The sequence below is a fragment of the Rhipicephalus microplus genome, chromosome 9 (assembly GCF_043290135.1).
Source record: "Rhipicephalus microplus isolate Deutch F79 chromosome 9, USDA_Rmic, whole genome shotgun sequence".
In the NCBI taxonomy this organism is placed as follows: domain Eukaryota; kingdom Metazoa; phylum Arthropoda; class Arachnida; order Ixodida; family Ixodidae; genus Rhipicephalus; species Rhipicephalus microplus.
In genome coordinates, this window is record NC_134708.1 from 76,368,762 (window position 1) to 76,392,243 (window position 23,482).

At 44.2% G+C, this 23,482-nt stretch overlaps 1 protein-coding gene across 2 annotated transcripts in view; it reads right to left on the minus strand.

Annotated features, from left to right (window-relative positions):
* LOC142771905 (uncharacterized) overlaps positions 1-23,482 on the minus strand; it is a 70,214-nt gene that overhangs the window by 20,332 nt on the left and 26,400 nt on the right. The gene's annotated exons all lie outside the window — the stretch shown is intronic.

The following is a 23,482-nucleotide window of genomic DNA, read 5'->3' on the forward strand; positions in this document are numbered from 1 at the left end:
AGACACAACAGATGAGAAGATGGTGCCAACCCTGCTAGGTCTATCTCAGCTATGCAACGTCAGTGTGTGGGCTTTTGTTCCACAGGATGCTAATGATACAGCTGGGGTTATATCAAATGTAGATGTAGAACTTTCAGACGACGTTTTGAAAAGTATGGCAGTTTGCACGCCACCATGCAGAGTCATCAGCGCTAGAAGGCTTGGCTCTTCGAATTGTGTGAAGATTCTTTTCGGGTGCGAAAAGCTACCTAGTCACATAAGGGCCGGACCTGTGCGGTACCCCGTCCAACCTTTCATACCAAAGCCTCTACAATGCTGCAAATGTCTCAAGCTTGGATATGTACAGGGTTTCTGCACAAATGTTGTGGTCCGTGCTAAATGTGGCGCAAATCACAACGTAAAACTTTGCAACAGAATGACATCTCACTGCCCCAACTGTAATGACGAACACTTGGCAACGGACAAAGAATGTCCCAAGCTAAAGAAAAAATGGAAGGTCCTGAAAGAAAAAGCCTGAAAGAGAAGGTCCTGAAAGAAGGTCCTGAAAGGGAAGGTCCTGAAAGAGAATGATAGCATCACGAGAAAAGATGCCTAGCCATAGCACCCGTCAAGTAGGTGGCAACGGCACAACTGAAGTTGCACCTGTACGTCCAAAGAATAGCACAGCGAGAGAGACTCGAAGCGACGAAGGGAGGCGCAATTTTAGCATTTCAGCAACATAGTGGCCGGCGTTACCATCAAAGCCATCGGACACAACCTCCTCAAAGGTCAATCCTCATAAAGTTTCAGAACCAGCTTCCGCCGAGGCCATGTTTGCAGTAGAAAATACTGTAAACACAGCACGAGAAACGGCTCCAGCCAACGATGATGCCCAACTTGTAACTATGCTTAAGATGCTTGTTAACACCGTCAGATCTCTCATAGTGGGTCGTCAAACGCCAGCAGCATTAGCCGCAGAACAGCTCTTGGAGGCTCTCGTTCCAGTTCTCGACAGTCTTCACTAAAACAACATGAACACCTGTCGCGAGCCCCGTCCCTATGTGCTGCAATGGAACGTCAGGTCTCTACGACCGCGCCGTCCTGATCTCGTTCTTAGGCTCCTTGCAATGAAGAATCCGCCGGATGTTATAGCTCTCCAAGAAACCAATGTGAGAAATTACGAGCTCAGACTTCCGGGTTACGTGGGCGTTCAAAGCAATACCCGATGCACGGAAATGACGTGTGCCTTTTTCCAGTGTACAGACACCGCGCATCCAAGAAATGCTTCGAAAGCGTCATTTCACATACGATCTTATGTTCATTTCGCAGTGATCGACGCAAGTTACCTCTGCGACGTCGACTTTGAATGTGTAGCAGTTGCTATTAATCTCAGGAACACAACTACGACTGTGGCAAGCATATATTTTCGGCCAACGCGACCACCGCACATCACATTGCTGGAGTGCCTGCTATCTCGGTGTGGCTCGTCATTTCTGCTGTGTGGAGATTTCAATGCCCATCATCCTTGTTGGTGTTGTCGCCCACAAGGCAATCGTGGAGTGGAAATCAGTGATCTTATTGTTAAACATGATCTGCAAACCCTTAATGACGGCTCATCCACATTTGTCGGCAAAGGAAAAGGAACAATCCACCATTGATCTTGCCATATCAACGAGAGATGTGCGTCTTACTTGGTCAAGCGAAGCTCACCCATGGGGTTCAGATTATCTGCCCATTTGGCTGGTTCTAGAGATTTTTTCCTGGAAGCCAGAGTTCTGCCTACACAGTGACAAACGGGGACAAGTTCCGTCAGCTCATTGCGGGGGCGCCATCACACGATAGCCTGTTCAAACAAGTGAGTAAATGTCTGCAGGAAGCTACAGTGCGACGACTGCGAAGCATCGACAAGCCAAACCCTGACCTAAAGCTCTTGAGACTACGTTCTTGTCGACGACGTGCTTACAGGGGGGCGCAGCGTTCCAAAAGGAGCTCTTATTGGACAATTTATAACCGCTTAGATGCAGTCATTAGGCGGCACACAAAACAACTTCGTCGAAGAAGCTGGGTCGCATTGTGTAGATCGTTGCATATGGCGAGCAGTTTTGGGAGTGTATGGCGCATATTGAAGGCTCTCCGAACACCTGAGGTCTGCAAGAACCCAGCTACAGCATTGTGCATCATGACTTGGTGGTCTCCGAAATTTTTTGCGGAAGATTTTGGCAATATTTTCACCTGTCCTATGTCAAAAGACAACGCCAGTCATCGTTCTGTAACAATTTTATATGGACCACCAGGTGAGATTGATGAGGCAGAATTTACCCTGGCCGAGCTGCCTCATGCACTTAGCCTCTGTTACCGCCGCACTGCCCCAGGCGAAGGTGGTGTTACGCACCAAGCCTTGCGAAACATTTATGAAGTCTTTCGTCAAAGTGTCCTGGACGAATACAACAAAGTGTGACAAATGAGTCTGATTCCTGCTGGATGGAAATCGTCTGTGGTGAAGCGAATTTTAAAGCCTGGTCGCTCTGCACAACTCTTGAAGTGATACCGGCCAATGTCACTAACTTATAATGTTATGAAGCTGATAAAATGTATGGTGCTGTTTCGTCTGGACGCCAGATTACAGGAGCTCACTTTCTTTCCTGGTGTCATGAGCGGATTTCGTTGCCACCGTTCAGCCTTCGACAGCATAGCAGATCTTGTATCATCGTCTGAATCTGCTCGAGTAAACAAACATTCAGCGTATGTTTTATTTCTTGGCATACAGCAAGCGTTGGACTCGCTGCCAAATAAGGCGATTATTTGTGCACTGATGAATGGAGGAATTTCAGGTCTTCTGTTACACTTCCTCTGTGATTTTCTTTCTGAGCGCAGAATGAAAGTGCGCATAGGAGAAGTACAGAGTCAACCTCGCGCTGTTAAATGTGGCATCCCGCAAGGCAGCGTCTTGTCACCGCTTCTCTTTAACAGCGTACTTGCTGGAATTCCAGGCCGATTACCGCAAGAATGTGGCTTTCCTATAGGCATAGCGATTTATGCTGATGACATCACACTCTGGGTCAGTGGTCCGTCATACCATGGTCCACGTCTTCGTGGTATATTGCAGCAAGCTCTGAATTCAACTTCAGAAGTCTTACTGGAAGTTGACCTGCAGGTTTTACCTGCGAAGTCAGCTGCGATCGCGTATCATCCAAGGCAACGCGCTCGTCGAAGCCTTGGCAGGCTTTACCTCGGAGACACACCGATACAGTGGGTACCCTAACATCGCTACCTGGGTGTAATCATCGATGATCGCCTTTCTTGGCGCCTTGCTGTTAAAACTTTGAGGCGAAAATTGCTGTCCCTGTTCAAGTATGTAGCCGCCTTTACTGCTAGGGGTGAGGACATTGATAAGAAGACGGCACTACAGGTTTACCAATCAGCTGTACTCTCTTTCGTGATCTATGCCTTGCCAGTCTTGAAAGTACCGCCTCTTTTAATGTCTCAGCTAGAACGGGATCATCGTGTTGCCCTCCGAGTACTGTTTGGCTTACCTCGTGAAGCACAATGCATCCCACTACTGACTGAAACACACCAGTTGCCGCTAAGGCTGCAAGCTGACCAGAGAGCGCTACATCATATCGAGCGTCTGAACCGAGTCCCGCATGGCAAGACACTCCTTAACAGGCTGTTACAGCGCCCACTTTTTCGGATGGGTAAAATGGCGGCTTTGTTCAATGACATTAGTGGCAATTCCGGTGAAACTATTGAGTTGCCAACATCGAAAGAGCACAGGCCATGTGCCTTCCCTACCCATCTGTCAATTCCAGGAATACGCAAAAAGTGTGACCAACCTGTTTCTGAACTATACCAATTAGTCTATTCACACTTATTTGAAAACTTCGAAGACTATGCAAAACTATTTACGGACGCTTCTGTACGCAGCGATGGCCTGATCGCTTCTGCAGCTTTCTTCTGCCCTTCAACCGATATCAGGCGCTTGTTTAAAATACGGTATCCCTCATCGTCTGTGACGGCCGAGCTAGCAGCAATTGATGTCGCTCTTAAGTACGTACAAGAAGGGTTAGCAGCATCGAAGCCTGTCATCCTCGCCGGCTCTCGTGGTGCGATTAGCAGACTCACCAGCAAGGAAACCGACAGCCCTATTCTGAGTAGCATCATGAAATAATATTCTGTCACGTGGGGTATGTCTAGCGGCACAGTAGATACCTTAAAACGTGGGTATTGCGGGCAATGAAGAAGCGGATCACCTTAGTTCGTCATGCAACCATGATGGCTGTGACGATCCGGGAATTCTATGTACGGTGGACAACGCTCATCTGCCTATACGCCGACACCTCCTAAAGCAGCGCCCAGACCAGCGTGCGGCAAATGGATCGTTCCTTCCCCGTGTTCGTGACCCTGGCTTGCCTCGTAGTTTCCGAGCGCTGTTGTTCAAGGTAAGAGTTGATTGATTGATATGTGGGGTTTAACGTCCCAAAACCACTATATGATTATGAGAGACGCCGTAGTGGAGGGCTCCGGAAATGTAGACCACCTGGGGTTCTTCAACGTGCACCTTAATCTGAGCAAACGGGTCTACAGCATGCTCGCTTCCATCGGAAATGCAGCCACGGCAGCCGGGGTTCGAACCCGCGCTCTGCGAGTCAGCAGCCGAGTACCTTAGCCACTAGACCACCACGGCGGGGCAAGTTCAAGCTAAGAGTGGGCTTTGTGCTGGTGCGTGAACAATTACACCGTCAAGGGCGTGTGGGCAGCCCGTTGTGCGCAGCTTGTGGCTCCTGCGAAACACTTGAGCATCTCGTAGTGAACTGTCCCACATTTGCTACGCAGCGGTCTTTGTGGGTTAAGGAATACAAATTCTTAGAACTTAAGTGCGCAACTCTAGACGGCTGCCTCTTTCCGAGTGGTAGAGCTTCCCGACGCGACCAGGTCCACTGAGCTCTCTTTACATTTGTGAACCGAACGGACCTTGCCACCCGTTTATAGACAGTCTTTTTTTCAAGTTTTATGTGTGTTTTTTACTCATACTCTTCGAAGTTTTCGTCTTTTTTCCCCTTTTTCATCTTCTTTCCTCTTTCTCCCCTCTAATCTTTATTTCCTCTGTTCCTTCCCTCCTCCCGAAAGAGTGAACGGGCGTTGTGCCCCTCCAGGTGGCAGTTGCCAGCTTGCTCTCTCCCTCTTTCCCCTTTGTCCTTGTGTATCTGTGTATTCAAATCAAATAATAATAATAATCATAATACAATATTAATATTAAAACTCGTTCTTGAAGCAACCATGAAAAGGACTGCTCAATTATGCCGTACGGCAGGACAATGCACGTGCTTTTTCGCGTCATTATTATGCTCAAAAGGAAAAAAAACACTGTGCGTTTCAACTTTTGATATACAGTTTACTGTTCGTTCCACCGATTCATTCTGATGTTTTGTCACAACGATGTTTTCACAAAAGTTAGACTCATATTTTTTAGATTAGTGATAGATGAACTTGTGCTGGTTCTGTTAATGCAGCGAATGAGGCTAACCACATAATCTTGACGGAGCTGGCTTCATTGACCCCTGCCAGCGATATTTCGCTGTTCCGTCGCTACGGCTAAATGCTTCAATGCAAAGCGGTCTCTTCTAGGCCACGGGACAGCTTCGTTCTCTCGCATAGTAGAGTACCGAGTACTCTACTATGCCCTGGCATAATAGAGTACTCGAGTAGAGTACTAGTAGAGTACTAAATCGCTAACCAATTTTCTACCCCCCCCCCCCTGTTTCAACGATATTGTGGTGCCATAATTTTAGCCGAAACAGCACACTGCTCTTCCATATAGTAGAGGACATGTAATACTCTAAATCGTCCACCATTTCTCAGCACACACAACCAATCTGGGTGAGTGGCGAAAAATTTTTGCCATGAAGTTTTAAATGTGAAAAATCATCGCCTCAGCACTTTTAAGGATCCAGCGATGCTGACACGGGCGTTCTCAGTGTTAAACGCCGGGTTCTTTCCGACACAGCACCGAAGCCTTTCACAAATATTGATTAAGTGGCCTTGCTTTTTAATAAGGCGCGTCCCCTGTGTTAAGCAGTGGCTTCAACGTGACGCTGCACTGAAGGCCTTCACAATCATTGGTTACATGTTCGTGCTGCTTAATGAAGTTAGGCACACGTTAGGTTTACCACAGTGTTTATTTCATACGACACACATTGTGCCTCGCATGATCACAGCCATAAAAGAATGTCATGAGCGGGTAAATCAGTTAAGCAGTGCATTAATCTCTGTGCTTGTTCTCGACTACAGGCGGTCACAGCCGCCGCCAAAGTACCGTTAGATAAACTCCCACCGAAAGCGGGCGTTCGCGAACGCTCTCCCTCAATCACGCTAACGCTGTTGTGCCCGCAAAGCTGCTTCTTCGGCGCGACGTTGTTGCAAGCTTCTGACATCGTGAGCCAACTCGGTGGTGTAGTTTGGAGGGAAGTCCCGTCACCGGCACTTGCATTTTCGTTCACGACTTGGAAGGCTGCCGAATTATCGGTATATAAGCTGCTGGATTTGCTGCTGCCGGCACTCCAGCTCCCTGGCCCGTTTTTTGTGCCCGGACTGCTCCACCGGTCGGCCGAATGCGAGCTCTCTCAAGTTTCCACTGTCAGAGCTCTGCTAGAGTGGTCTGTGGCTTAACCGTGTGGAAGCTCTGAGTAGAAACTGACGCGCGCTTGCTGAGCACCACAGCTGCGACGGAATAAACATCACTCACAACGCAGCCGATGGCACGCGTGCTTGGATAAGACACTGAGAATGACGTAACTGATAGCACAGTCAATGGGAACCACTCGTAACACCGATTCAGATTTTTTTCTAGGCATGTACAGCTTCGCTGTAATAAAAAAAATTACACCATCTCCCACTAAAAGTAACCATGTAGGGATGCGAAGCAGCTTTGGCGTTCACTTGTGTTTCCGCTTCTTGTTTTGATTTGTATGTTTCCTTGTATTTTGAAGAAGGAAATAAACAAAGAGCAAGAAAAAGAACAGGAAATAAAGGAAGAAAGAATTTGAGAAAAATAAAGAAAGGAAGGAAAAAAGAAAGGAACAAAGAAAGAGGGATTGAGGAAGAAAGAAATAAAAGAGGAAAGGAAAAAAGAAAAAATCCAAAAACAAGGACAAAAAGAGAAACAAAAGGAAGGAAGGAAGAGAGAGAGAGGGAATGAAGGAAAGACGGGAAGAAAGTAAGAAAATGAGAAGGAAGGAAGGAAGGAAGGAAGGAAGGAAGGAAGGAAGGAAGGAAGGAAGGAAGGAAGGAAGGAAGGAAGGAAGGAAGGAATAACCACTTGCCCCGTTTGAAGTTCGGTAAACCGACCTTTAAATGGGGTGGAAGACTAGCTATCATCTGACACTTTTTTTCCCGACAGATGGTGCGAAAAAACGAACTTGAATAGTGTTACTGCAGGAGCGGGAAAAGGAAAACGTTGCTTTCCTCTGTGTCTGTACGTTCAAGGTTTGTGTCAAGCAATCACAAAATTACATGCAAGGTCTGAACGATCCACCTCTTTCACTTCATTTGCCTTTCGCGGCTGCCCACGTCCACATCGTATGGGGCCTTAAAAAGAATTAAGCTTGATTTTGCAATCATAACAAAACATGAAGGCCGAGGGGTCTGCGGTAAAAGCTATAGTATACCTTCTGATTGCTTCAATACGCACTGGACGCCTGGACGCCTACAAAAGACGCACGCAATTTTGGTATGTCAGCCGTATTCGAAAAGACAAGAAGGACCGTTTGAGAAATTAGAAAGCGGAAACACAACATAATCTTATCATTACAGAAAAATGCATCAATAAGCAATGTGAGATGAAATCATTGTACAACTCCGTCAATAATGTCATGAGCCTGAAATGAATGAAAGCAAAACGCAATGTAACGTCCGATGTAATCAGGGCATACGGTCAATTCGTTATAAAATAACGTGACATTAGGTTGACATTTTATTAAAACAAGAAATATTAAAATAGTATTGAAAGGATATGCCAATGATTGTCAACCATATCATTTCTTATATGCAAGAACAAACATTTCATAAGTTTGCCGACTTGTCTGGGAACGTTCGCATGTTGATAACCTGATTTATTTGATTGATATGTGGCGTTCTACGCCCCAAAACCGTCATTAGATTTTGAGAGAAACCGTAGTGGAGGGCTCTGGGAATCTCCACCACCTGGGGTTCTTTAACGTGCACCCAAATTAGAGCCCATGGGACTACAGCATTTAAGCCTCCATCGAAAATGCACCCGCCTTAGCCGGGATTCGGGCCCGCGACCTTCGGGTCAGCAGCCGAGTACCTTAGCCCCTAGACCACCGCGAAGGGGCACGTAATGATAAACTAGACATTTGTCACTCCAAATATGCTTTTTGCGTTCATCAGTACTGGAAGGCTACAGATAAATGATAATAATATAATTTCTGACCTAGAAACGCTTTACACCTGTGTAAAAACTATGTATTGCGTTGTAATCCAGGGTCGTTTGCAGCAATCCTAATAATATACGAGCATGTAGCAACTTTTCCTAATGCGGATCATTTTATAGTCCCACCTTTCGCAAATCCGGGCCCCGCCATGGTGGTCTAGCGGCTGAAAGTACTCGGCTGCTGACCCGCTCGCTGGTCGCGGGATCAAACCCTGGCTGCGGTGGCTGCATTTTCGATGGAGGCGAAAGTTGTAGGCTCGTGTGCTCAGATTTAGGTGCACGTTAAAGAACCCCAGGTGGTCAAAATTGAACCCCAGGTGGTCAAAAAGTGGCATTCATTTGTCCGTCCGTTTATACGTCTGTCCATCTGTCTGTCCATCCAGTGAACACACTAAGTACCACCATCTCACATCTTTACATCATATATTCGATTGATGGATGGATTGATAAAGCTGCATCCTTTAGATCAGGTGGCGGCTAACACCACCTAGGGGTAATACTAAGTGAACAAACAACTAGATTCACCTTTTTTTCTTTAAATAGTGAAGTTGAGGACTAGTACTTTGCAGTGAAGGATTTAATTTTCACTCGTGCCTTGATTTTAGCCACCAATCAGGTAACCTCCTTCTAGTTATTTCTACCCACTTAATATCTATTTTGCCCTCGCTGTCCCTAAATCCCAGTGCTTTGAAAAACTCTGCGCCATCACCCTGAACTATAGAGTGAAGCCCTTTACAGAACATTATCAAGTGCTGACGCGCAGGTCGCGGGATCGAATCCCGGCTGCGGCGGCTGCATTTTCGATGGAGGCGGAAATGTTGTAGGCCCGTGTGCTCAGATTTGGGTGCACGTTAAAGAACCCCAGCTGGTCGAAATTTCCGAAGCCCTCAACTATACGGTGTCTCTCATAATCATAGCGTGGTTTTGGGACGTTAAACCCCACAAATCAATCAAGAACATTACCAGGTGTTCGGAAGTTTTCTCCTCCTCTTCACACGCACTGCATACCGTGTCTACCTCTTCGTAATTGGCCCGATAAGTCTTGGTTCACAATGCTCCCGTACTGGCCTCAAACAGTGGAAAAACTACCCCGAGTATTATCACAGATCCTTTACTTGGCGGTTTCCTGCTTAAAAGTTCGATATATCTTTAGTGCGGACTTCTTAATCTTGCCAATTCTCCACATATATGGCTCCGTTTCCTTCACCTTCTTCTTAACCGATAGTTCTTTTTGGTTTGGCCCCCTGCTCTTTTCTAAGTACAATTTTATGGTTCGCTTTCTCCATTTTGTATCGACATTTCTCATCTAGAATTAGCTGAAAACCTTCCTAGCCCAACGCTCCTCCCCCATTTCTCTCAATCACTTTTCAAATTTTATCTTACTGCTAGTTTCCCTGCCTTTATATGATGTCCATCCCATATCACCTTGTACTCTCTGGTTTGGTGTATTCCCGTGAGCTCCTAAGGCAAGCCTGCCTATTCCACGTTGCTTAATTTCTAATCTTGCTTGAACTTCAGATCTCATGCACAAGACCGCATTGCCGAACGTCAGACCAGGAACAATGACCCCTTTCCATATCCCTCTCACAACATCATACCTATTGTATTTCCACAGTGCCCTGTTTTTCATTACCGCTGCATTCCTGTTACCTTTAGGCGTCACGTATATTTCGTGTTCCCTTCGGTACTCGGCCCCATTGCTTGTCCATACTCCCAGATATTTGTATTTATCTGTTATCTCTAGCGTGACCTTCGGTATTCTAAGCTCACTACCTTCATTATCATTAAAAATGATGACTGATGATTTTTCCTTACTGAATCTGAAATCTAATCTATCTCCCTCCTTACCGCAGATGTCCATCAATCTCTGCAAATCTTCCTTGTTGTCGGCCATTAGTACTATGTTATATGCGTACATCAATGCTGGTAGTGCCTGTTCAATGAGTTTTCCTTGTTTGACGAAAGAGAGTTTGAAGCCCAGTCCATTTCCCTCTAATTTGGCCCCTAATCTTTGTAGGTACATCATGAATAATAAGGGTGACAGGGGACACCCCAGTCTAAGCTCGCGTTTTACCTCTCAGGCTTGGATGCCTGTTTTTTCCACTTTATAACGGCCTTGTTATCTTTTAGATATCCTTTAAACGGTTAGTGACTCCGTCTTTCACACCTAGTGTGTCACGTATTCAGTGAGAACAGATTGTCTTCCAACCTCTCGTGTTTTCGAAACCCATTCTGCAGTTTCCCCAGCACCCCCTCATCCTCTATCCATGCCTGCAGTCTTTTCTTTATAATCTGCATCGCCAGCCTGTAGACCACTGATGTCACTGTTATAGGACGGTAGTTGTTTATGTCAGCTTTGTCCCCCTTTCTTCATCCTGCTAAGTTTCCATGCCTCGGGGACTTCACCATCGATTATTGGTTTGCTCGCTGCCTGTCTCAAATTCTGCTTAGACTTGGCACCCAATGCCTTTATCGGCATAATTGGGATGCCAACCGGGCTTGTTCATATACTACTGGGAAGCCTCTTTTCAGCCCTTTCCCACTCTCGTTGTGGAAATGGAGCCACTGTGCCACTTGACCCATCCTTGTCCGTTAAGGTGCATAGGGCACTTCTTTGTTGAATTTTTTCTCTTACCCTTTTTCTTATATATTCAATCGCTTGGTTCATGTGTGTTCCCAGTGCGCATACAGAATGCATGACCTCCACATTGTACCCTCCAATATTACCGAGACGAGACCAGGGTTACCATATTGGGCTATTATTAGCCAAGTTGGTATACTTTTTGTTCTAGTTGGCGTCGAAATTTTCTCTTTGGCTACGTGGCTATTTTTGGGCTGCATTGTTATCGGCTAGACTAGACGTTCCGATGGCGGAGAATTTTCCAACTTTGTAATCTCAGCCTCCTCTATGGATATACAAGGAACTCAAGGCCTCAAGTACTTGCGCTGCTTGGGGTCCCCCCACGAAAATGCTCAAATGTATTCAACGATCCTTGCACTTGGAGACATAGTCCAAGAAAGGGCTCGACGTGTGATCACTTCGAAAACGTGTTTTGAGGGCGAGCGAGCACCGGCCCCTCTCACTTCCCGGCTCCCCTAATTATACTGGAACTCAGCAAGGGAAGCCTATAAATGTAGTCATTAGGCGGAAGGTAGGTGAACTGAGAAAAACTATTTTAACTCCAGTCAGTGTAAAGTACGTGAAAACACGTAAAAGCCAGACGCATCGGAACCGACTTGGTTTCTCCATCAGGAGGACCATGCTGACGCTGCATCGGCGTCTTGAAAGCACGGCGCCGGTTAACAATCCGATGTTTTGCCTTGGAGCAGAGTCCATGTGCATACACTGGCGGAAGGGTTCAGAGGGAACAATAGGTGTTTTGGGCCGTTCGCCGTATATGCCATGGCTCAGTAGCAGTCTTCTCTTCCATTATTCTCGCTTCGCAAGATAGTTCTATGGTTGATATTTATCTTCTCGAACATAACACAATATTCGGCGATGGATCTGCACTCTTTGTTCAGTTTCAGGACATCCTTGGCGTGATATCAGAGTCATTTCGACAGGTTTTTTTTTTTTGTCTCGCCAATTTACGAAGTAGGGCCCTCGACGCATGGGATTTGGTAAAGGACGCCGGGAGTCTTGTCAGATGTTCTTTTTTTACATGCTCTATGTTTGCACAAGAAAAAGTAACGTTTTCATGGGTCCCCTTCACAAGTTTAATGGTCGTGATGTGGCTGTATTAATATCATCTTTATGAGAATAATAAAAGTTTGGTTGATAAATCTTAACCTAATAAGCGTATCGTCTTGCGGGAAATAAATTATATGAGCACAAAAAAATTGGAAAAAAACAACTCACTCGGGCTATTTTTGGGCTACTTCAAATTTACATGTTGGGCTATGTTTGGGCTATCTCGAAGTCCAGTTGGGTGGTTTGAGGCTGACGCGATCTGGTAATACTGGATGAGACCTACCATTGTCAAAGCAGAAAGGAGACGCATGCGCGTGCGTCACGTTTCCCTTCGAGCCGGTATTTATCTCTAACACGAACCAGTGCTGCTGTATATGTTATCCACAAAAGCCACGGCCACGCTTGCAGTACTGTTCCCGTTCCAGAACTTCCGCTACTCTACACGAAAAAGGTGGTCCCGATTCAAAGAATGATGCGACTTTCACGGCATCGTAAGTTCGCGTTTTAATTGTTTTAGAACTTGCGAAGAATTTTTTTTTCTCTAGGTTCAAAAAGCTTGGTCTCGCAAAGCTCAACGAAACGACGCCCTTTTTACTGTTCACTGAACTTCGAAGCTTTGGCGATTTCATCGACAACCGGATACTTCTGATTGTACCCGCCACGGTGGTCTAGATGTTATTGTGCTCCACTGCTGATCCGCAGATTTCGGGATAGAATCCCGACTACGGCAGCTGCATTTTCGATGGAAGCGAAATGGCTCTTGAATTTCGATGCACGTTGAAGAACCCCGGGTGGTCGCAATATCCGGAGTCCTCCACTTCGGCTGATCTCATAATCACATCGTGGTATTATGGATGTTAAGCCCCATCAAGTATCGTTACCCTTTCAATGTGAATGGCGCTTCGACACGTTGAAAACGTCAGAACACTACGTTTAGATCCCGAGCGAGATATCGGTGTGCTTCCGAACAAAGGGAGCTGGGGATGTTCCAGCGTTCTCAACGACCCTAACGCTATTGTCGCCCTCATCCTCTTATGACGCCATCGTACGCGTCGTGTAATTCACGCTGATTAAGGTGATCACTGTGCGTAACCAATAACGTTAAAAAGGTAGTATCAACTGTTCAGGATTACTAGAGCTGCTAAACAGCTTTAATAATTATTTGCAGCGATTAGTTTTGCGTGAAAGTCGATCAAGATTGCCAGTTGAGCCTTACTAGAAGGAACATCTATAGGCTGTACCAGTCGAGTTGTCAATCCACATTTCGTATGGTGTGGAAATAAAAATAAGGCTTGCGTAGTTAAGGCTATCGTGCTAAAACGTGCCGCAGCTACCCACAAGGAATGTGCATCTCAGAACCATTAAACTTGGTTTTAGGTTGGAATAATAAAGTGATTTCAGTTAGCACAATAAATACTTCAACACCCTCAACTGAAAAGTGAAAGCTGCATATATCGCCCTCCCCCTCCTCCCCCCCCCCCGCAACGGAAATTAGACCGATATACAGGATATTACTATATACAGCTTCCAATTAAATAATTGTTTTCGATGCCGATTGCGGTTCACAAGTTGTTGTTTGGGCAGTGACTGACGATAATATAAATTACACCCGAAGCAGTATTTAGGTTGGGATTCGGGGTTATATTCTTACGGTGAATCTTCGTTACCCGAAGAAGGGTTGGCAAACAAGGATTATCATTATGTCAATACATACAATTCAATTCGATGTTTATTTGGCTTTAAAAGAAAAAAAGAAGAGTCGTCATAAATAGGTATTCTCGTATGAGCAGCTTGACGAGGCGACAGCCCCCTTAGAATGTCAGAAACAAGGATCAGAACAAGTGCCTAGACAAGAATCACAGGAACAAACCTAACCATAGGGGCGTCCATGTATACATGCATGGCTGCTGCCGAGCACAAGGAGAACCTACATACAGCTCATGTGCTACAAGTATTTACGCACTGTATAGTCACACAAGATATGCGCCTATGTGTCATCCGTCACAATAACCAAACAAACAAACAGACAGACAAGAAAATAAACAAACAGACAGACAGACAGACAGACAGACAGACAGACAGGCAGACAGACAGACAAATAGATAGATAGATAGATAGATAGATAGATAGATAGATAGATAGATAGATAGATAGATAGATAGATAGATAGATAGATAGATAGATAGATAGATAGATAGATAGATAGATAGATAGATAGATAGATAGATAGACAGACAGACAGACAGACAGACAGACAGCCAGACAGACAGACAGACAGACAGACAGACAGACAGACAGACAGACAGACAAACAGATAGATAGATAGATAGACAGACAGACAGACAGACAGACAGACAGACAGACAGACAGACAGACAGACAGACAGATAGATAGATAGATAGATAGATAGATAGATAGATAGATAGATAGATAGATAGATAGATAGATAGATAGATAGATAGATAGATAGATAGATAGATAGATAGATAGATAGATAGATAGATAGATAGATATCAAGTGCGTTTGTTTCGCAACCATCTGCTTTGCACTGGAAGAAAAGCAACGAAATCAAATAATATGTAGTGTACTAGTGTATATAGAGCGACCAGCTATACCGAAAAGGGCATAATGCAATATTGGCAAAAAACTGGATGTATTAAAAGACATGTGTAACTTCTTGAAAGTTGTCTGTACTGTACTATAGGAGAGCTATACGATGGTGTTCCTAAGTGAGCGGCACAGATGAATTAATGTCTTGTAATTTGGGGAAGTGCCGAACGACATGCTATGTCACATACTGTCATTTCCCGTTGTAATTCACAAGAAGAGCGCTTAACAAAAGTATGTGAGATCAGTGAGATCTTACTGATATGAGAAATGTACGAGCACTTGAACTTGAAAGAAGTGTTCGACGACTTAGACTGCGGTGTTTTCTACTATAGGAGGACACTTAGCAGTCCTGTGGTTTGCGTACGCTTGTGTTTAGACAAAAAAAATGGTCAACAATTCAGAATACTTGGTACTCTGCTAAGATAACGAGGGGGGGGGGGGGGTGATTAGAAAAAGTGGGTAAATTTAGAATACTTGGTATTCTGCTATGGGAGAGCTTCAAGCCGTAGCGTGGGCCGTCATAGGATTGGGAACTTTCAGGGATGTATGGAACCAATGATACATATGTTTCCACGTAAACATCTCCAATTTCGGCAACAGAAGTGGTCCAAGTTTCTCTATGATTTGTTTGTGAACTTTTTGTACAGAGAAATAATATGAATAAACCTACATAACTTTGAGACGACATCACCCACGAACCACTAAACTATATAATTAGTTTAAGAATATAATGTGGCAGAGTTGCTTTCAGCCTAATTATGACACCAATAAGCTTCTCTTATGTAAGTCTCCTTCCCACGAAAGAATGGGAAAGGTGCAAGCGTAGCGAAGATACCCTTCGAACGCTGAAGAACGCTAGATACAGACAAGGAGGTTTGATACAGACGACAGTGACAATGGCTTCATTTGAGCAAGTTTTTGCATATTTAGGGCATTCCTATAAAGCAGAAACAAAAAACATGAAAGAAGCACCCCAGGCAGCACAGAAGGTTGGCCCAATATTGGGGATAGATCGGCATTGCCTGGCCCATGAACGGCCCAGTTTTCACAACGTACCGCCAAGATTAACTATGCCAGCCAAATAGAACGGCGACGTTGGACCAGCGTTGACAACGTACCCCCAATATTGGTTCTGCCAGCCGAATAGAACGGCTATGTTGGACCAGCATTAACAACATTCCGCCAATGATGGCTGTGCCAGTCTATTAGATTGGTTATATTGGGCCAGCTTTCAGAACTTTCCGCCCATATAGGCTGTGCCGGCCTATTAGAACGGACACATCGGGCCAGGTTGTACAAGTAGCAGCCAATATGGGCGGAGCCATCCAATAAGACCGGCATTATTGGCCCGCCGTTTGAACGTTATTGCCGGCGTCAGCTGAAAAGTCAACATCACGATGTCATAATTTTAGAATATGAGCCAATTTCTGCGTGTGCTGCTTTTTGGCGCTGTTCTGGCCCCAATTCACGCGCCGATTTTTCAAGTTAGAGAGAGAGTAATATGTGTGCCGGGCACAATATTAGAACTATCTTTTCGTCATTAAACCATGCCCCGCCGCGGCGGTCTAGTGGCTAAGGTACTCGGCTGCTGACCCGCAGGTCGCGGGTTCGAATCCCGGCTGCGGCGGCTGCATTTCCGATGGAGGCGGAAATGTTGTAGGCCCGTGTGCTCAGATTTGGGTGCACGTTAAAGAACCCCAGGTGGTCGAAATTTCCGGAGCCCTCCACTACGGCGTCTCTCATAATAATATGGTGGTTTTGGGACGTGAAACCCCACATATCAATCAATCAATCAATCATTAAACCATGACAGCTCGTTGAAATGCATAATCGTTGGTTGAAGTTGTGCAAGGTAGACTTTTTAAGTGAGAAAAAATTACCGATCAAGTTTCTCTGTCAGACGTGACGTCCGATGCGGTGCTATCCGTACGTATGACGAAGCTGCTGCGGATACCGCTGTCTTACACGTGCATGTAGACGTCGAATATCTGACGAAAATCTTATCGTATCATGTGTCAGGCTAGCTATCTACGCGACCTATTCGAATCTGTTTTGCGTTCACAGCACAGTACGGTTAACGGCACTTGCTGCTGCTTGAGCGCGTGTGCACGCACGCACGCTGTATATTCATGCAACGACCAGACGAATTCCCAACAACATCGCAGCGAACGGTTGGTAAGGCGTTGCGGAGTGTGTGGGCGTCGGGGCACCCTGCAGTCGGTGCCCAGCACGTTGCGAACGCGAATTTTGGCGTGGAACGCATCTTTTTATGTACTTTTTTTTACGTGTGCCCAAAACGGTAGGCTGCGCGATACGAAAAGTACGACACACAAAAAAAGAAGAAACGTGAATGCACAGGGCAAATCGTTAATAACAAAAAAAAAACACGCACGCTCACGCCACTGCAGTGGCGTGAGCGTGCGTGTTTTTTTTTGTTATTAACGAAGCACATGTGCTTCCATAAAACATGACAGCCAAGAATGATGAAGTATTCATTTACATACAAATTACTATGAGTTGCTGAAACTCACGCAAAAGAACATAATTTTCTTCCTTGGATATTGATCGAGTGCCTTGGAATTATGTTATGTGAATTTGACACATCAAGAGTGCATTATGATTCCCACCATAAGGGGCCACAATCTTGGCAAGTAATAGAAGTACTCTTCCCACCTGATGTGCACCTAACGTAAAGAGACCTTGTTTCTCAAGTTAGCAATATATATATATAAATATATATATATATATATATATATATATATATATATATATATATATATATATATATATATATATATATATATATATATATATATATATATATATATATATATATAACCACTGGAAAAATATACCAGGTGTAACCAGAAAAAGGTGCACCTGCAGTTTTAAAGTTTCAAAGAAGCAATGACATGCCAACCATCCAAAATAGAACGCCCAAGAAAGGAGCATCAATCAGTATTACAGCAGCTAAAAGCCTGCTAACAGCTGAAGGTAGTCATGCTGCTCTCCATTCAAGTATAGTGTACACTGAGAAAAGATACTGAAGATACACAATCAGCAAATGACAAAAGCAATACAGACAGAGCTTTCTCTTATAATACAAAAAGTCTTTAGCTGAGGAGGCAAATAAGTCATTGGCACACAATAAGTGCACAAAAAAAAAAAGCTGTCGCACGAGGCTGTCAGCGCTTAGACAACACAGGCAAAAATACAGTAGACTGAAGAAGGGAAAACCCATAGCAAAAGTTACCATACTCCTGAGTTCTTGCTTTGCGTGCAAATGAAGCTAGCTTGAAGTTGAACACTAGATTAAAGCACCACAATCAAAATCTGGAAGTCAAAAGTCAATGCTTTAGGAATAATACAAAGTACTGAAGAAGCATGCAAAGAGCATTCCTGTGAAGGCAAATATAAAAAAAGACTGAAAGCTCTGTGGCCCTGAACAAGACAACACCACAACCAATCGAAGAGCCGTTCGGACACACCAGCAGTTCTGGCCAACACTAAAAAGTCACAAAAACATACCTTTAATGCCTTTTTTACAAGAGAACTTCAAAAGAAATGTGCATACACCAATGCCAGAAGTATCGATGGAAGCTATTACTCATATTCAGCTCTTCATTGAAACACTGACAGAAGATACTTGTACCTGGATGCTTAATTACTTTGGTACAACTCAAGAGCGTCGACGCCAAGTGGCAAAAAAATTATGATGGAAGACTACAATGTGATCAAATGCACACGTCAACCACCAACCAAGGTCCTATGCTAGAGTGAATATCGCAAAAAGTCTTGAACGCCTAATGTCACTGGCTCATACTCAGCGTTCTCAATCAAAATCTTGACCTCCCACACAGCATATTATTTCAACAACCTGCCACCTCTCACCATGTCATGAAACAAGCTCGAGTATACACAAACCCTTCTCACCGTTAGGTAGTTAGATAGCTCCACTAGTGCTTCACTCTCGGAACACATAGACCAGGGCCATAACTAGACGGGTAGTGAGGAGGTTCTGAACCCCTGAAGTATTTTCATGCTCTGACTTTTCGTCAACAATAGCTTAATCTGGGCAAGTTGGTTCATCGTGGTTGTGTTCTAGTAACAGTGAGAGAAGTTCAGGAAGAGACAAAAAGGACAGGAAAGAGCGCTGACTGCCTACTAAATTTTATTGAAGGTACTACGCCCACTTTTTTACAGAGTACAAGAACAGTGCTCATGCACAACGACACTTGTGAGACCATGATAATATAATCTTAACTGAGAAAAGAATACTCTCTCTCCGAATGGATGAGTGAAGGTATACTGATGCACTGATCCATGGCCTTCCTGAAAATAAAATGCTCTCACAGTCTTTCTTTCATTTCTTGTTCTTGCTTTTTTCAAAAACAGTGTTTTATGAAACATAGAACTGCACTTACATTCTTTACAGTGTATGGCCATGCGACTACCATAGCCATTCTTAACATTTTAAGCATGCTGTCTTGCTCAAACATTGGGGCATTGCCCAGTTTGTCTTATGTTTACGTTTCCACGTGTCAATAGTATCTCATACACAACATTATATTGGCATTCAGTATACCTATTCTCGTGATGAATGGTGAAATAATGGCTATTCCTGTTGCTTTTTAGTACACACACTTTTGAAAACTTGCAAGGGATGGCAACTAACAAGATAAAATCATATCGGCTCGCTATTTTCTTTATATTGTGAAACACCTTATGTACGTACGGTATAGCATGCAAAGATCTTTGGTCATTCTGTTTTTATTTTAGTCCTGTTTTGTTTAACTTGACTTTCTGCAGGAGGGTTTAGCACACGGGTGTGATGGTGCTGTTGGGATATCCAGCATCCTTTAGTCTTTTAATCTGGTTTTTAAGGCTTACCTCATCCTTGGGCTCACATGACTTCTGAAGGGTGGCCTCAATGCACGTGGTGGCAATTCCTCTGTGTAAATTGTGTAAATGTGTAATTATGTGTTATGATGTGCTAAAAAAGATGTCCCAAGAATCAGAATAAGTGACAGTAGTCGAAGTTTTTGCCACTGCCTTTATACAAATACCAGTTTATTTGTTGCCTCCTGCAGTATTTTAGGGCCTCTTATACAGATAGGATGTTTTCTCACTTTTAATACATTTTTGTATTGATGATGCCATATGCTCAGGAGGTAGAATGTCGTTATGTTCTTTCTGATAACTTCTAGCTTCTGAGCAAAAATAATGTTTCAGAAAAATGAAAAAAGGCTAGCATAATATCAAGACATGGGAAGAAAGCAGAGTTTATCAAAAATGAACGCATTAGTTGGGAATGAGAAAAAAAGATGGATGACAGGTCAGTAATGTCAATTAATTTATATTAGGACACATGAAATGTAGCAGAGGGTGGCAGGTGATTAGTTCCAATGAGATCGAGAAATTATCAGCCATAATATGAAATTGGCTCATACAGGACAGGGAACATTGATTGGGCTTCCACCCTGCAGTGGACATAATATAGGCTTAACGCTAACAATGAGCAAAGCCTGTGAAATTATAGCTCCATGAAATGAGCAGTACTGCACAGATTGCTGTGCTAGACTTCCCATTTTGCATGTTTTTACCAGCTTATCCTGCTCGCTGTTCAGACCCAAAGCTTCACCAGAAAAACAATGTTATACTTGGTGAGGATAATGCCAGTGAATCCAGTGTTTTATCTACACCTTTCCTTGCTTAAGTCCTTCTCCAAACTATACGAGTTTTCTTGGAAATGTTCTGCTTACAGCACACCAACCGATCAAGTGAAACAACTTTATTGGGGTCCTGCAGGACGCGCCCTAGTATGCAATCACCATTTCACTTCACGTTACAACATACTGGTGGTAAAAATATTCTCTGGCAGGGTACAGAAGTGCATGCACTGAGCTAGCTTGTGCAGCGCGGTCGATTCCAGAAAGCTGAACCTATGTTTGGTACAGAATTTTGTAACCACACGATGCTTGAACACATTAAATGTGGCCACACATAGCAACTTCTGAGCTTTTTTTATGAAATGATCTCGCAGTATCTGAAAACATTTGTTTTTTGTTTACTTCATAGTTCCCAGTGAAATATTTCTCTTGTTCCTCTCATTGAATAATGGCATTTGGTGTGACTAAGGTGTTCCTAATGCCTCACTATGAGATCAGAAAAACGATTCTTTTTGAAATTGCTTCACAAGCATTTCTTAAGATATTGAATGACACTGCTTGCACATGTACAAACATTTGCTAGTTTTATTGAGGGTTGATGATAAAGGGAATCAGTTGGTGCATCCAAGCCGGACAGAGATTGACTGGCCCTGAAAAGGGCCGTTTAGTTATATATCTTGCAGCTTGTTCCAGGTAGACAGGGCTTCATTCTGTAGAAATGATAACTCATCACACTGGTTCCCCAGCATGAAGAACATAACTTGATGCTAACACTGACTCAGATGTTCTGAAATGTCATAGAGGGTACATGAAGGCTGGGTACATGAAGGTTGCAGTTATACTAACTGTACAGTCAGCATGCTTGTTTGATATGTGCATAGCTGCATCAAAGCCACGTGTGAGAATTGCGTGAACAGCTGAAAATCTCAATGGGAGCAAGCTTCAGAAGTCTGTCATCCCTTTTTGCCAGTTTCCAATATCATCCTTCCCTTTTCATGCATCTTCTTTCAATATATCTGGGGTTTTAATTCCCAAAACCACGATATAATAATGAGAAGCAAATTTTGAACATCTGGTGTTCTTTAACATCTTCACTTGTTTGCAGCGCAACACCAGAAACACAGGACAGGGAAGGAGCAAAAGAGAAAGAAAAGACGGCGCCGACTCTGAAAAAGACGGCACTGACATCATGACACGCACATGTCGTGATGTAAGCTGCCCAAAGAGTAGCCTCCCGTGAGAATAGTGAAGAATTGTGAATAGGATCTACCAGTAAGGGCTTTGTGTGCAATTCACAAACAGTGAAAAAGATCCACCAGGGGTGAACCACAGGTACATGGTGCACTCTGGTTGAGAGAGAGCAGAGTAAAACAAATGTGCCAGACAGGAGATTATAAATGGTTTTGTCTGGAGCTGGTGCCAGACCGAGCTCTGATTAAGCGTAAGGGAGTATTGAGCGCCAGGCCAATCTGATCCCATTCCTGTGATGGGGTGCAATATGATAACAGGTGCGAATTCCATTTTCTTTTTTTTCCATGGGTTTAGGGAAATAATTTTTCAGGGATCAGATGAAAATACCTCCGACATACATAATAACATGCTTATTCTTGGGCGTAGTCATGCCTAGCCACCAGATTGGGAGAAAAAGGAATGTTTCCCGAAATGTGCGATAAAGTGTTTGGTGCTACGCCTTGACGGAAGTATTGATAGGTGCTTTGGAAATCGGTACGCCATTTCTGTAATCGTTAAATATGCAACTGCATGTGCCAGTGCTAAGAATAGCGTGACACTCCCAGCCATTTCGGGGTAAGCCGTTTTAATCTACATGAAGATGTGAATGAGCCCGTTCTCCATCACAGCAGTAGCGTGGCGATTCCTTCAACTAGGCCTACTGCAGCGCCAACTAAACGTCTGCATAAATTTAGCGCTAGTACCGTACATAATAATCAGCACGTGTCTTGGGTTCACTTCGATGGTGTTGTGAATTCATCTTGCGTGACAATGGTTTAAGTTTCATGCGTGCCTTAATCATTATTGCAATAGGAGACCATGATTTATCGTCACGCATGGTGTTGCTTAGCTCGGTCCGCAGTGTTCGAAGCAGGTTCCGCCTTGTGAGTGCATGAGAGAGGCACAAGAGTTGATTTCTGCTCTGTGTTTCTATAATACCCTAGCCTGTATTATACAGGAAGCGGGTAGTGCTGGTGTGCGTCAGCTGCCTCGGTGCGCTCTCAACCGCCTGCCTGGTAAGACTGATAGCTCATTCTATCAGCGCCTTGTCGTACTCCCTCCTCACACTGCGACATGTCCTCCACTTGGAGGACATGATGACGGAACAAGATGATACGAAGCCCAAAACCGCAATATTTGCAAGCCACAACCCGAGCAAACAATTCAACGGTGAGGCCAGAAAATCTACCTGACTAGGCCTGGAGCAACAAGCCAGAGAGCATATTCTTGGCTGGATAGATGGATGGATGTGGCTGTACCCTTTAGACCGGGCGGCGGCTAACGTCACCTAGCCGTAATGCTTAGTGAACTAACCACTAGATTTTTTTTCCCCTTTAAATAGTAAAGTTAGACGGGTACATTGAAGTGAGGGGTTTAATTTTCAATCGTGCCTTTACTTTAGCCACCAATCAGATAACCTCCTTCTAGTTCAGTTTACCCGCTTAAAGTCTATTTTGCCCTTCCTGTCCCTAAACACCAGTGCTTTGAAAAACTCTGCGCCATCATCTTGAACTATAAGGTGAAGCCCTTCACAGAGCATTGTCAAGTGTTCGGCAGTTTTTTTCTTTTTCTTCACAAGCACTGTATATTGTGTACCTCTTCATATTTGGCCCGATATGTCTTGGTTCGCAATACTCCCGTCATGGCCTCAAACAGTAGAGAACTACCCTGAGTATTATCATAGATTCTTTCTTTGGCAATTTCCTGCTTAAAAGTTCGATAGATGTCTAGTGTGGACTTCTTAATCATGCCAATTCTCCACATGTCAGTCTCCGTTTCCTGCAGTTCCTTTTTAACCGATAGTTCTTTCTGGTTTGGCCACCTGCTGTTTTCTAAGTATTTACCAGTCAATTT